At 46.8% G+C, this 15,244-nt stretch overlaps 1 protein-coding gene across 4 annotated transcripts in view; it reads left to right on the forward strand.

Annotated features, from left to right (window-relative positions):
* Positions 1–15,244, forward strand: part of LOC126986196 (single-minded homolog 2-like) — a 61,758-nt gene that overhangs the window by 14,323 nt on the left and 32,191 nt on the right. For all 4 annotated transcript variants that reach the window (XM_050842150.1, XM_050842151.1, XM_050842153.1 and 1 more), the window contains one exon: positions 2,681–2,728. The gene's annotated coding sequence lies outside the window, so the exon portion shown is untranslated. The remainder of the gene's footprint in view (positions 1–2,680; positions 2,729–15,244) is intronic.

Below are 15,244 nucleotides of genomic sequence, written 5' to 3' on the forward strand. Positions count from 1 at the left end.
TCTGCTCGCTTGCTTTCTTTTTCTCTTTCCCCCTTTCTTTTTTTCTAGCATTCTCTCTCTCTCTCTCTCTCTCTCTCTCTCTCTCTCTCTCTCTCTCTCTCTTCTCTGTAAGGTTTCCGCTCGGTGTTGGTAACAGTGACTGGCTGGCTGTTCAGCTTTAGTCTGTTAAAATGGCGGCCTCCACGTGCTCTCTCTCTCTCTCTCTCTCTCTCTCTCTCTGGATTATATATTTAAAAACAAGAATTATATATATTTTTGAACAGCTGGATTTATATATATATTTTTTAAGTTGGAATCGTATTTTAAAACAAGCTGGAATCATGTCTAAGAAGCTGGATTTAAATTTAGAACAAGCTGGATTTAGATTTTAGAACAAGCTGGAATTTAGAAAAAGCTGAATTTATATATTAAAACAAGCTGAGTTTATGTAGGTATTAGAACAAGCTGGAATTTAGAACAAGCTGAATTTAAAACAAGTTGAATTTAGAACAAACAGGAATTTAGAACAAGCTGAATTTAGATATCAGATCAAGCTGGAATTTAGAACAAGCTGAATTTAGATATTAGAACAAGCTGGAATTTAGAACAAGCTGAATTTAGATATTAGAACAAGCTGGAATTTAGAACAAGCTGAATTTAGAAATTAGAACAAGCTGGAATTTAGAACAAGGTAAATTTTGATTTTAGAACAAGCTGGAATTTAGAACAAGCTGAATTTAAATATTAAAACAAGCTGTAATTTAGAACAAGCTGAATTTATATATTAGAACAAGCTGGAATTTAGAACAAACTGAATTTAGACATTAGAACAAGCTGGAATTTAGAACAAGCTGAATTTAGATTTTAGAATAAGCTGGAATTTAGAACAAGCTGAATTTAGATATTAAAACAAGCTGGAATTAAGAACAAGCTGAAATTAAATATAAGAACAAGCTGGAATTTAGAACAAGCTGAATTTAGACATTGGAACAAGCTGGAATTAAGAACAAGCTGAATTTAGATATTAGAACAAGCTGGAATTTAGAACAAGCTGAATTTAGATATTAGAACAAGCTGGAATTTAGAACAAGCTGATTTTAGAACAAGCTGGAATTTAGAACATGCTGGATTTAGGTTTTAGAACAAGCTGGAATTTAGAACAAGCTGAATTTAAATATTAGAACAAGCTGGAATTTAGAACACGCTGAATTTAGATATTAGAACAAGCTGATTTTAGAACAAGCTGGAATTTAGAACAAGCTGATTTTAGAACAAGCTGGAATTTAGAACAAGCTGGGTTTCGTACTATCTACCCTCAAAAAACAAATACAAATTTTTCACTCAGAGATCACAACAAACAGACGAAGAACAACACCGACCTTGTTCTTACCAATGACGCAGTAATTCCCACGGAGTCGCTGCATGGAGGCTCCGGTGACGGCTCTCGGATGAAACGGTACAGCCTGTTCAGTGTTCATGTGCGTGGCGAGGACTTCGAGATCTTGGAAAATTTCACATATCGTAGCGCGGAACAACGGCGGGTCTCTTCAAAAAAATCTAGCGGCGGATTGGCCTAGCCCGCGGCGTTATGGACTCGCTCAGCACGAGTATATAGATGCCTTTTATTCTTTTTATTTTATAGTAAAGGAAGAAGCTCAGGGGCAAAATTAAATGAGATAGAAAAAGCGCACTAATCACTGCCCCACTGGTAATAAGTGTCTACGCAGAATCATGGGATGTCGCTGGAATGACTTTGTGTTGACCTGGGGACTACTCCGTGAGGCTGATTCGAGGCTCATTACCCACTTAGTCCATCAACGCCAACTCCGACTATACGGGCACGCGGCACGCTACCCAGAAACCGACCTTGTTCACCGAGTTGTTTCTGTGAGAGACAACCCTGAGTGGAGCCCAAGGGGACGCCCACAGAGTTCTCGAATTGAGCAGGTCGATAAATCCTGTCATGAAATACACGGATCGGAAGGGGGCCTGCATGGAGACTCGCCCAGAGAAATCCCCGAGCTTGGCGTCATGGGGTGGGCGAAGCGACGCGACCCCCGACGTATGCCCCCTGATTGATTGATTGAGACACACACCAGCAAAAAGAACATGTAACTTATAACTTGTACTCACTCATATAGTCATCACCTCGCTGTTTCTGGTCCAGGTTCGAGCCCCGATGCTGCAAAAAGAGTACAAATTATTTTAGTAATTGTTGTATGAATTCTCCTTTACGAAATTACCTCCCTCACCTCCTCCTCCTTCTCTTCCTCCTCCTCTTCCTTTTGATAACCCTGTCCCTAAACTTAATATTTCCTTTTACTCTCCTTGTATTATCTCCTCCTCCTCCTCCTCCTCCTCCTCCTCCAGTATAATCAGAGGGAGTTATCACATTATTTAAACAACATTATTACTATTTAGCACAAGCATCATATTTGGAGAGCCCCGTGCAATTTTATGGTGGGTGAGAGAGAGAGAGAGAGAGAGAGAGAGAGAGAGAGAGAGAGAGAGAGAGAGAGAGAGTAAATATCATCAATGTAACAAAAAAATAACATGAAAGAAATTATGAATACAATGAGAAGACGGATATTTTGTTGTCATTATCTTCATCATCAGTAGTAGTAGTAGTAGTAGTAGTAGCAAATAGTTTTCTCGCCCACAGTAATTTTTTTTCTAACCTTGTTTTTTTCAATTTTTTCAGATTTTCGTCCTGGCCCAAACACCTGCGAGGGACTAATTAATGGTGAAGGTGAGTAGAGGAAAAGGTGTGACTGCGACTTTCATTTTCTTCTTTAATTTTCTTTCCTCATATTCATTTTTTTCATTTTCTTTCATTTTTTTCTTGATATTTTTTTCTGTATTCTTCCTTCCTGTTCCTTTTCATCTATGTTCCTCCTCCACCACCACCACGTTCACTATCACGATCACCACCACCACCACCACCACGGCACTCACCACCACCACGTTCACTATCACGATCACCACCACCACCACGGCACTCACCACCACCACCAAGACCGTCACCACCACCACCACCAAGACCGTCACCATCACCACCACCAAGACCGTCACCACCACCACCACCAAGACCGTCACCATCACCACCACCAAGACCGTCACCACCACCACCACCAAGACCGTCACCATCACCACCACCAAGACCGTCACCACCACCACCACCAAGACCGTCACCACCACCACCACTAGGTTAAGTAAATGATAGGTTAAGTTAGGTTAACTGGCGCCGCTATAAACATTGCCTGCGCCACGACGGGCTTGGGCCGACCACCAGGCCTACCGGCGCTACAGGCCAAAGATGAAAAAAAAAAAAAAGAAAAAAAAAAGTTAGGTAAATGATAGATAAGGTTAGGTTAGGATGGGTAAATGTTAGGTTAAGTTAGGTAAGGTTAGGTATATGTTAAGTTAGGTAAGGGGTAAATGTTAGGTTAAGTTAGGTAAGGTTAGGTATATGTTAAGTTAGGTAAGGGGTAAATGTTAGGTTAAGTTAGGTAAGGTTAGGTATATGTTATGTTAAGTTAGTGAAGGGGTAAATGTTAGTTTAAGTTAGGTAAGGTTAGGTATATGTTAGGTTAAGTTAGGTAAGGGGTAAATGTTAGGTTAAGTTGGGTAAGGTTAGGTATATTTAAGTTAGGTAAGGGGTAAATGTTAGGTTAAGTTAGGTAAGGTTAGGTATATTTAAGTTAGGTAAGGGGTAAATGTTAGGTTAATTTAGGTAAGGTTAGGTATATGTTAGGTTAAGTTAGGTTAGGTAGAAGATACAATTAAGTTAGGATAGGTCAGGTTAGGTAAATGATAGACCACCACCACCACCGTCACCATCATCCTCACCACTACCTCCACCACCTTCACCACCACCACCACCACCACCACCATCACCACCACCTAACTACCTAACAAACAACAAAATCACTACTCAGCCCATAATCTCTCCTCTCTCTTCTCCCCTCTTCTCTCCCCTCTTCCTTTTGTCTCCCCGCTGACGAGGAGGAGGAAGAAGAGGAGGAGGAGGAGGAGGCTCTTTCCCCTCTCCTCATCTCCCCTTTAGTGAAGTGTTTGAGAGCGAACCTAACTGCTCTCTCTCTCTCTCTCTCTCTCAAAAGAATCTTGAGAGAGAGAGAGAGAGAGAGAGAGAGAGAGAGAGAGGTCACAGGTGTTCAAATGTATCCCACAGGACTCATTAGGATCCTATAAACAGGTCTCTCTCTCTCTCTCTCTCTCTCTCTCTCTCTCTCTCTCTCTCTCTCTCTCTCTCTCTCTCTCTCTCATGCATAAACACGCTTAAATCCTGAGAGAGAGAGAGAGAGAGAGAGAGAGAGAGAGAGAGAGAGAGAGAGAGAGAGAGAGAGAGAGAGAGAGAGAGAGAGAGAGAGAGAGAGAGAGAGAGAGAGAGAGAATAGTATCAAAAAAGAGGAGAAAGAAAAAAGAAAGAAAGGAAAATGAGATGAAAAAAAAACCCATAAAATAACAAGAATAACAAGAAAGATCAAAGAAGGAAAAGAAAAAGAGAAAAGAAGCTGTAGAAGAAAAGAGGAAAAGAAGAGAATAAAGAGAAAATGAGAGAAGAAGAGAACATGGCATCGAAGAAAAGGTGGTGATGGTGGTGGTGAAGATGGTGGTAGTGATAGTGGTGGTGGTGGTGGTGGAGTTGAAGTTGGAGTTGACAGTCGTAGTAGTGGTGGTGGTGGTGATGGTGATAGTGGTGGTGGTGGTGATGTGGTAGCCAGGTGTTGGCCTTTGACTTTTTTACAAGTGCCCTCATTGTTTGTAATGCCCTTTACCCTTTAATCTACCTCTGCCATGCCCTTGCCTCACTCCTTCTGCCATGCCCTTTACCCTTTTCTTTACCTTCCCTGCTTGCTATCTCTGCCCTGCCTCTTCCCTTCCCTTTTACCTCCCTGCCATGCCCTTACCTTACCTTGCCATGCCCTTGCCTTACCCTGCCATGCCTTTCTTTACCTTCCTTCAATCCCTGCTTCGCCCTGCTGCCCTGCCCTTGCCCTTCCCTTATTTCCCTTACCTTTCCTACCCTGCCCTTACTGCCCTTACCTTACCCTGCCCTGTCCTTACCTTACCCTGCCATGCCCTCACCCTTTCTACCCTGCCAAGCCTTCACCCTTCCTACCCTGCCATGCCCTTCCCACCCTACCATGCCCCACCTTCCCATCCCCATGCCCCACCTTCCCACCCTGCCATGCCCTTACCTTCCCACCCCTGCCATGCCTCTTACCTTCCCACCCTGCCATGCCCCACCTTCCTACCCTGCCATGCCCTTACCTCCCTACCCTGCCATACCCTTACCTTCCCACCCCTGCCATGCCCTAACCTTCCCACCCCCACATGCCCTTACCTTCCTACCCTGCCATGCCCTTACCTTCCTACCCTGCCATGCCCTTACCTTCCTACCCTGCCATGCCCTTACCTTCCTACCCTGCCATGCCCTTACCTTCCTACCCTGTCATGCCCTTACCTTCCTACCCTGCCATGCCCCACCTTCCCACCCTGCCATGCCCTTCCTTCCTCCCCCTGCCATGCCCCATCTCCTTCCCACCCCTGCCATGCCCTTACCTTCCCACCCCACATGCCTCACCTTCCCACTCCCATGCCCTTACCTTCCCACCCTGCCATGCCCTTACCTTCCCACCCCTGCCATGCCCTTACCTTCCCACCCTGCCATGTTACCTTCCCACTGCCATGCCCTTACATGCCCTTACCTTCCCACTCCCTGCCATGCCCCACTCTTCCTCCTCCCATGCCCCACCTTCCCACCCTGCCATGCCCTTACCCTTCCTCCTGCCATGCCCTTACCTTCCCTGCCATACCCCACTCTTCCTCCCTGCCATGCCCTTACCTTCCCACCCTGCCATGCCTCTACCTTCCCACCCTGCCCTTACCCTTCCTCCCCTGCCATGCCCTTACCTTCCTACCCTGCCATGCCCTTACCTTCCTACCCTGCCATGCCCTTACCTTCCTACCCTGCCATGCCCTTACCTTCCTACCCTGCCATGCCCTTACCTTCCTACCCTGCCATGCCCTTACCTTTCTACCCTTCCCTTTCTTTACCTTCCTTCAATCCTCCATCACTTTTTTGTTCCTTTATCTCCCTTTCTTCAACCCTGCTTCGCCCTGCTGCCCTGCCCTTACCCTTCCCTTATTTCCCTTACCTTTCCTACCCTGCCCTTACTGCACTTACCTTTCCTACCCTGCCATGCCCTTACCCTTTCTACCAAGCCATGCCCTTACCTTCCGACCCTGCCATGCCCTTACCTTCCTACCCTGCCATGCCCTTACCTTCCTACCCTGCCATGCCCTTACCTTCCTACCCTGCCATGCCCTTACCTTACCCAGCCATGCCCTTACCCTTTCTACCCTGCCATGCCCTTACCCTTCCTACCCTGCCCTGCCCTTACCTTAATCTGCCCTGCCCTTACCTTACCCTGCCATGCCCTTACCTTACCCTGCCATGCCCTTACCCTTCCTACCCTGCCATGCCCTTACCCTTCCTACCCTGCTATGCCCTTACCTTACCCTGCCCTCTCCCTTACCTTACCCCTGCCCTCCCTTACCTTTACCCTGCCATGCCCCTTCTTACCCACCTGCCATGCCCTTACCCTTCCTACCCTGCCATGCCCTTACCTTACCCTGCCATGCCCTTACCTTACCCTGCCATGCCCTTACCTTACCCTGCCATGCCCTTACCCTTCCTAACCTGCCCTGCCCTTATCTTACCCTGCCATGCCCTTACCTTCCTACCCTGCTATCCCCTTATCTTCCTACCCTGCCATGCCAATACCTTACCCTGCCATGCCCTTACCTTCCTACCCTGCCCTGCCCTTACCTTACCCTGCCATGCCCTTACCTTCCTACCCTGCCCTGTCCTTACCTTACCCTGCCATGCCCTTACCTTCGTACCCTGCCCTTACTGTCCTTACCTTTCCTACCCTAGCCCTTACCCTTACCTTTGCTTACCTTTTTCAACTTTGCTACCCTTACCTGCCCTGCCCTTCCCTGCCACCCTGCTGCCCTACCCAACCCTTACCTTTCCCTAACCCTGCATCACTCTCCTGTTCCTTCCCTGCCCTTCCTTCCACCCTGCCTACCTCCCCTACTACTCTCCCTCACCTGCCCTTCTTCCCTTACCTTTTTCAACTTTGCCTCACGCTCTCACCCTGCCAACCTTACCCTACACTTACCTTTCCTTACCTCCCCTCAACCCTACATCACTCCTGTTCCTTCCTTGCCCTTCCTTGCCTTCCCTTTCTTACCCTTCCTTAACCCTGTCTCACCCTTCTGATACCCTCTCTCACCCTGCCAACCTTATCCTACACTTACCTTTCCTTACCTCCCCTCAACCCTACATCACTCCTGTTCCTTCCTTGCCTTCCCTTTCTTACCCACCCTTAACCCTGTCTCACCCTTCTGATACACTCTCACCCTGCCAACCTTACCCTACACTTACCTTTCCTTACCTTACTCAACCCTGCATCACTCTCCTGTTCCTTCCCTGCCCTTCCTTGCCTTCTCTTCCCTCAACCCTGCCTCACCCTCTCACCCTGCCAATCTTACCCTACACTTACCATTCCTTAACCCTGCATCACTCCTGTCCCTTCCCTGCCCTTCCTTGCCTTCCCTTCCTTACCTACCACTCTCCCTCACCTGCCCTTCTCCCCTTACCTTTTTCAACCATGCCTCACCCTACACTTACCTTTCCTTTACCCTGCATCACTCCTGTTCCTTCCTTGCCCTTCCTTGCCTTCTCTTCCCTCAACCCTGCCTCACCCTCTCACCCTGCCAAACTTACCCTACACTTATCTTTCCCTAACCCTGCATCACTCCTGTTCCTTCCCTGCCCTTCCTTGCCTTCCCTTCCTTACCCTGCTCCACCCTTCTGATATCCTCTCTCACCCTGCCAACCTTATCCTACACTTACCTTTCCTTACCTTACTCAACCCTGCATCACTCCTGCCCTTCCTTGCCATTCCTCAACCCTGCCCTTACCTTGCATACCTCTCACTTACCTCACTCCCACCCGCTTACCTTCTCTCCCTTCAATCTTTTTATCTCCCTTCCATTCCTGCCTGAGGCTTTACTTTTCCATCTCCTTCCCTTCTCTTCCCTTCCCTTCTTTCCCTCCAGTCGGTTTCTCTCCCTTCGATTCCTCCATCTCCCTCTCCCCCAGCCTCCCTTATTCCATCTCCCTCCCTTCCTGTCTACGTCTTCTGTCTCCCTCTCTCCCTGTCTCCTCCCTACTCCCCCCTACCCTCCCTACCTCCATCCCTGCTACCGAATCGCCTAATCCAGCCCAAAGAAGTTAAAAATAGCCCAACGAGGTGACCAAAAACTAGCCCAAAAAGACGCCCCAAAAATAATAACAATAATCATAATAATAATAATAATAATAATAATAATAATAATAATAATAATAATAATAATAATAATAATAAAAATAATAATAATAATGATGATGATGATGATGATGATGATAAACAATAAATGAGAGAGAGAGAGAGAGAGAGAGAGAGAGAGAGAGAGAGAGAGAGAGAGAGAGAGAGAGAGAGAGAGAGAGAGAGAGAGAGAGAGAGAGAGAGAGAGAAGGGCGGGGCAGGTACGGTTTTGGAGAGGCGTTCAGGTGTTTAGTCAAGGGAGGGAGAGAGGGAGGAAGGGAGGGGAGGAGGGAGGGAGGGAGGGAGAGGGAGTGATGCCAGATGGAGATGGATGAAGGGAGAGAAGTGGAGGCTGAAGGAGGTGAGAGGAAGAAGGGAGAGGAAGGGAGAGAAGGAAGGGAGAACAGAGGAGGAAGAGAGCAGAGAGTGGAAGAGAGGGAGGGAATGTGAGAAGGAAGAAAAGAGAGGAAAGAAGAGAGGGAGGGAAGGAAAGAGTAAGGACGTAGGAGAGGAAAGAGAGAGAAGGGAGAAAAGATGGAAAATAAGAGGAAGAAATGAGGGAAAGAAAGAAGGGAAGGAAAGGGAAAAAGTAATTGAAGAGGAGTTGAAAAGGAAAGGAGGAGGAGGAGGAGGAGGAGGAGGAGGAGGAGGAGGAAATAACCTTAGTGGGATGGGAGGAGGAAAGGAAAGGGTGAAGAGGAGGAAAACAAAGGAAGAGAAGGGTAGGAAGGAGAGAAAGGAAGGAAGGAGAAAAAAATGGAGGAGGAGAAGGAAAGGAGAAAGAGGAGGAAATTTGAGAAAAGAGAGAGAGAGAGAGAGAGAGAGAGAGAGCAGTCGTTAGGGGTATGTTAGACCTTGTTAAAGAGGGGAGATTGAGAGGGGAAGGGAGGGGAAGAGAAAGGAAAGGAGGAGAAAGCAAAAGAAAGGAAAAAGGGAAGGAAAAGATGAAGGGAGAGAAGAAGGAAAAAGGAAGATAGGGAGATAGGAAGAAAATATGAGGAACGAGGAGAGAGAGAAAAGATGGGAGAGAAAGGAAGGGAAAGGAGAGGGGAGGGAAGGGAAATGAGGAAGAGGAAGAGGAGTGGAAAGAAGAAAGATGGAGAGGAAGGGAAGGGAAGAAGAGGGGAAGGGAAGAAGAGGGGAAGGAAAGGAAGGAAGGGAAATGAAGAAAGGAAAGGGAAAAGATAGAGGAGGGAAGGGAAGAAGAGGGGAAGGGAAGAAGAGGGGAAGGGAAGGAAGTGAAGGGAAGAGAAGGAAGGGAAGGGAAAAGAAAGGGGAGTGAAGGGAAATGAAGGAGGAGGAACAGGAGTGGAAATTGGAGAGGGAAGAGGAATGGAAGAGGAAGAGGAGGAAAGGAAGGGAAGGGAAGGGAAGGGAGGGAAGGGAAAAGAAAGGGGAGAGAAGGAAAAGGAAGAGGAGGAAGAGGAGTGGTAAGAGGATAGATGGAGAGGAAAGGAAAGAAAGGAAGGGAAGGGAAGGGAAGAAAGGGAGGGGAAGGGAAGGAAGGAAGGAAGGAAAGAAAGGGAGAGAAGGAAAAGGAAGAGGAGGAAGAGGGTGGTAAGATGTTAGATGGAGAGGAAAGGAAAGAAAGGAAGGGAAGGGAAGGAAGGGAAGGAGGGAGGGAGGGAAGGAAGGGAAGGGAAAGGAAAGGGAGGGAGGAGAAGGAAGGGAAAAGAGAGGGGAGAGAATGGAAATGAAGATGATGAAGAGGAGTGGAAAGAGGAAAGAGGGGAGAAGAAGGGAAGGGATGGGAAGGGAGAGGAAAGGAAGGGAAGGGAAGGGATGGGAAGGGAGAGGAAAGGAAGGGAAGGGAAGGGAAAAGAGAAGGGAGAAAAGGGAAATGAGGAGGAGGAAGAGGAGTGGGAAGAGGAAAGAGGGGAGAAGAAAGGAAGGGAAGGGAAGAGGAAAGAGGGGAGAAGAAAGGAAGGGAAGGGAAGAGGAGGGGGAGGAAGGGAAGGGAAGAGGAGGGGGAGGAAGGGAAGGGAAGAGGAGGGGGAGGAAGGGAAGGGAAGGGAAGAAAGGGGAGGAAAAAGCGAATAGGAGGAAGAGGAACGAACAAAAAAAAATAAGAGAAAAAAATAAAACAGGAAATGAGAAAAAAAATCTTGAAGGAAAACAAAGATAAGAAAAGATTAGAGAGAGAGAGAGAGAGCACACACACACACACACACACACACACACACACACACACACACACACACACACACACACACACACACACACACACACACACACACACACACACACACACACACACACACACACACACACACACACACACACACACACACACACACACACACACACACACACACACACACACACACACACACACACACACACACACACACACACACACACACACACACACACACACACACACACACACACACACACACACACACACACACACACACACACACACACACACACACACACACACACACACACACACACACACACACACACACACACACACACACACACACACACACACACACACACACACACACACACACACACACACACACACACACACACACACACACACACACACACACACACACACTCACACACACACACGAGGATTTTCTCGATAATATTTTCTTCATTTCCTTCTCTCTCTCTCTCTCTCTCTCTCTCTCTCTCTCTCTCTCTCTCTCTCTCTCTCTCTCTCTCTCTCTCTCTCTGGTTGTAGTGTGAGAGAGAGAGAGAGAGAGAGAGAGAGAGAGAGAGAGAGAGAGAGAGAGAGAGAGAGAGATTGATGGAAATACACATAAGTTAAGACAGAGTGTGTGTGTGTGTGTGTGTGTGTGTGTGTGTGTGTGTGTGTTGCAATTAACCTGTGCAATGACCTGTGAGGGGGGGGCAGTTTTTTCCCTTCTTCCCCTCACTTCCCCTTCCTCTCCTCCTCCTCCTCCTCCTCTTCATATTCCCCTCTCTTCCTCTTCCCTCATTTCATATTATTTTTTTTTCTTTTTCCTTTTCTTTAATCCACTCACTCCTTCCACTTCATCTCCTCCTCTTCCTCCTCTTCTTCTCTTCCCTTCTTCTTCCTCTTTCTTCTCTCCATTACTCTTATTTCCTCTTTCCTCTTCTATTCTCAGTACTCTTCCTCTCCCCTCCTCCTCCTCCTCCTCCTCTCCCCCTCGTCTATTTCTCCCATTTCCTCTCCCTCTTCCCTTTCCCTTCCACCTCCTCCTCTTCCTCTTCCTCTAAGATTAAAAGGTCAACTAAGGTCTTGCTCTCAAATTCTCCCTCCTCCTCCTCCTCCTCCTCCTCTCTCTCTCTCTCTCTCTCTCTCTCTCTCTCTCTCTCTCTCTCTCTCTCTCTCTCTCTCTCTTATATTCCTTCCTTCGTCCAAACACACACACACACACACACACACACACACACACACAAGGTGAAGAAGCAAGGAAACACTTCTCTTGTTTTGACCTTCCTCCTCCTCCTCCTCCTCCTCCTCCTCTTCCTCCTCCTTCCCTTCCCTTCCTTACCTACCGTGACTCCTCCGGTTAACACTACACAAGAAGGAGGAGGAAGAGGAGGAGGAGTGCAGTTTGTAGAGGTAGGAAAAATAACGAAGAGAGAGAGAGAGAGAGAGAGAGAGAGAGAGAGAGAGAGAGAGAGAGAGAGAGAGAGAGAGAGAGAGAGAGAGAGAGAGAGAGAGAGAGAGAGAGAATGGTGGAGAGAAAAAAAAGGAAGGAGAAAGGAGGGAAGGGAAAGTGGAACGAATAATTAGAAGTCTCTCTCTCTCTCTCTCTCTCTCTCTCTCTCTCTCTCTCTCTCTCTCTCTCATGAATGAAATGAGTAGGGAAATGTATAAAAATAAGAGAAGGAAAGATAGAAAGAAGGAAAAAAGGAAGAAAGGAAGGAAGAAAGAAAGAAAGAAAGAAAGAAAAAGAAAGAAAGAAAGAAAAAAAGAAAGAACGGAAGAAATATTGGGAGAAAGAGAATGTAGGTAGAAAAAAATAGGAAGAAGGGAAGAGAGAGAGGGTGGAAGAAAAGGAAGGAAGGAAGAGAAGGAGGAGGAGGAGGAGGAGGAGAGGGAAGGTAAAATGAGAAATGTTATGGAGAGAGAGAGAGAGAGAGAGAGAGAGAGAGAGAGAAAGTAAAAATCTATATATATATCGTGTGTGTTTAGTAATTACACACACACACACACACACACACACACACCCACACACACACACACACACCCGTAGACATGAGCCAAAGACCAGGTAAGAGAGAGAGAGAGAGAGAGAGAGAGAGAGAGAGAGAGATTGTTTAAAGAGGCAGTTTGCTTGTTTGTTCTGTGAAAGTGACCCGGTGAATATTAGGTCTCTCTCTCTCTCTCTCTCTCTCTCTCTCTCTCTCTCTCTCTCTCTCTCTCTCTCTCTCTCTCTCTCTCTCTCTCTCTCTCTCTCTTAACTAAGCATGAAAAAGAAAGAAAAGAGTAAGAATTTTCTCACTTTTTTCACCTTTTTATTGTGAGAAAGAAACAATGGGCCGTTAGCTCTCTCTCTCTCTCTCTCTCTCTCTCTCTCTCTTACAAAACATCCCAAAATCGTCTCATTTCTCTCTTTCTTCTTTATTTTTCTCTTTTTTCCCTTCCTTCCTTCTTCCTTCTCTTCTTCTCCTTCTTTCCCTTCACCCTTTTCCTCGTCTCCCTCTTTTTCTTTCTCTCCCTCCTTTATTAACACATTTTCCTCCCTTTTTCCTCTTCTTTCTTCCTCTTTCAACCTCTTTCTCTCCTCTTTATATCCTTTTATCTTCCTTCATCCTCTTCCTTCCTTCCTTATCCTTCCCCTATTCTTTCCTTTTCTCCCTTTCTTCCTTTATTCATTCTCTCTCCCTTCTCTTCTCCCTATCTCCCTCCCTTATTTTCTCTCCTTCCTTCCTTCTCTCTTACCCTTTCTTATCCTCTCCTTCTTCTTTCCTTTTCTTCCTTTCCTCCTTCCTTTCTTCTTTCCTTCCTTCCTTCCTCTCCCTGTTTTTCTTTTTTCTCCCTTCCTCCTCCATAAATTCTCTTCTTCCATTCTTTTCTCCTTCCTTCCCTCCTTTCTCTCCCTTCTTTCTCTCCCACCCTTCCTTATCCTCTCCCTATTCTCCCTTTCTCTCCCTTCCTCCCTTTATCTATTTATTTGTTTATTTACCTCATTATTGTCTCATTTACAGGTGATACGAGGGAGGGAGGGAGGGAAAAAAGGGAGAAAGGGAGATCAAAGGGAGAAAGGGAGGGAATCAAAGGGAGGGAAAGGGTGTTTAGTGTTGACCGTGGGCAGGTGTGAGGCTCATTAGGGGCAGGTGTGTGTGTGTGTGTGTGTGTGTGTGTGTGTGATTTTTCTTGGTATGGCTGCTTTATTTTCTCTCTCTCTCTCTCTCTCTCTCTCTCTCTCTCTCTCTCTCTCTCTCTCTCTCTCTCTCTCTCTCTCTCTCTCATTCTTCTTTATGCCCTGCTTCCTGTTGTGGTTGAGGGGAAGAGAAGGGGAAGGGGAAGGAGAAGAGAAGGGAGGGGAGGGGAAGAAGAAGGGAAGGAAGGGGAGGAGAGGGGAGATAAGGAAAGGGGAGGGGAGGGGGAGGGAAGATAAGGGGAGAAAGAAGGGAGAGTAGAGAGAGGAATGGTAAAGCACTAAATGGAGGAGGAGGAGAGAGAGAGAAGGAGAGAGAGGAAGAGAACAGTAGATTTTCATGAAGAGAAGGAAGAGGAAGAGAAAGAAAAAGAGTGAGAGAGAGAGAGAGAGAGTGAGAGGAGAGAGAGAGAGGAGAGAGGAGAGAGAGAGAGAGAGAGAGAGAGAGAGAGAGAGAGAGAGAGAGAGAGAGAGAGAGAGACAGAGAGAGTAGACCACACGACACAGATGGGACCAAGAGATACCCACCAAAAGAGAGAGAGAGAGAGAGAGAGAGAGAGAGAGAGAGAGAGAGAGAGAGAGAGAGAGAGAGAGGGCGGGGCGGGTTTAACAATATAATCCAGGGCGGGAAACGAAGAAGACAGGAGGAAAACAAGCCCATTAGAGAGAGAGAGAGAGAGAGAGAGAGAGACACGAGAGGAAAAAATGGATATATAATGATCGTCTCTCTCTCTCTCTCTCTCAGTCTATCAATCTATCAATTTCTCTCATTTCCAGGTCCACTCTCTCTCTCTCTCTCTCTCAGTCTATCAGTCTATCAATTTCTCTCATTTCCAGGTCTCTCTCTCTCTCTCTCTCAGTCTATCAATCTATCAATTTCTCTCATTTCCAGGTCCAATTTCTCTCTCTCTCTCTCTCTCTCTCTCTCTCTCTCTCTCTCTCTCTCTCACGGCCCATTCCCTTTGTTTCCCGCTCGTTATCCCAATTTTACCCTCACTTTCCCTTTCGCCCGGAGCAACGCGTGAGGGGAAGAGGGAGAGAGAAGGGAGAGAAGGGAAGTGGTGAGGTAAGGAGGGAGAGAAGGAGGGAAGGAAGAAGGGAGGAAGGGAGAGGAAGGGAGAGAAGTTGTCGGGTTTTTTTTCTATTACTATTTCTTTCTTTGTGAGTGTGTGTGTGTGTGTGTGTGTGTGTGTGTGTGTGTGTGTGTGTGTTTCAACCCTTCTCATTAACCTCATATTTATTTATTTCCTTCCTTTTTCTCCTCCTCCTCCTCCTCCTCTTCCTCTTCCTCCTCTTCCTTACACCTGTTATCATTATCATTATTTTTATTACTAAACATATATTTCTTTTTTTTCCTTCCTTTCCCTTCCCTTTCCTTCCCTTCCTTTCCCTTCCCTTCCCTACCTTCCTTTCCCTTCCCTTCCATGTCCTTCCCATCCCTTCCATACCGTTCCTTATCCATCATTTCCCTTCCCTTCCCTTCCCTTCTCTTTCATACCTTTCCCCATCCTTCCCTTCCTTTCCCATCCC

The sequence above is a fragment of the Eriocheir sinensis genome, chromosome 61 (genome assembly GCF_024679095.1).
Source record: "Eriocheir sinensis breed Jianghai 21 chromosome 61, ASM2467909v1, whole genome shotgun sequence".
NCBI classification, from domain to species: domain Eukaryota; kingdom Metazoa; phylum Arthropoda; class Malacostraca; order Decapoda; family Varunidae; genus Eriocheir; species Eriocheir sinensis.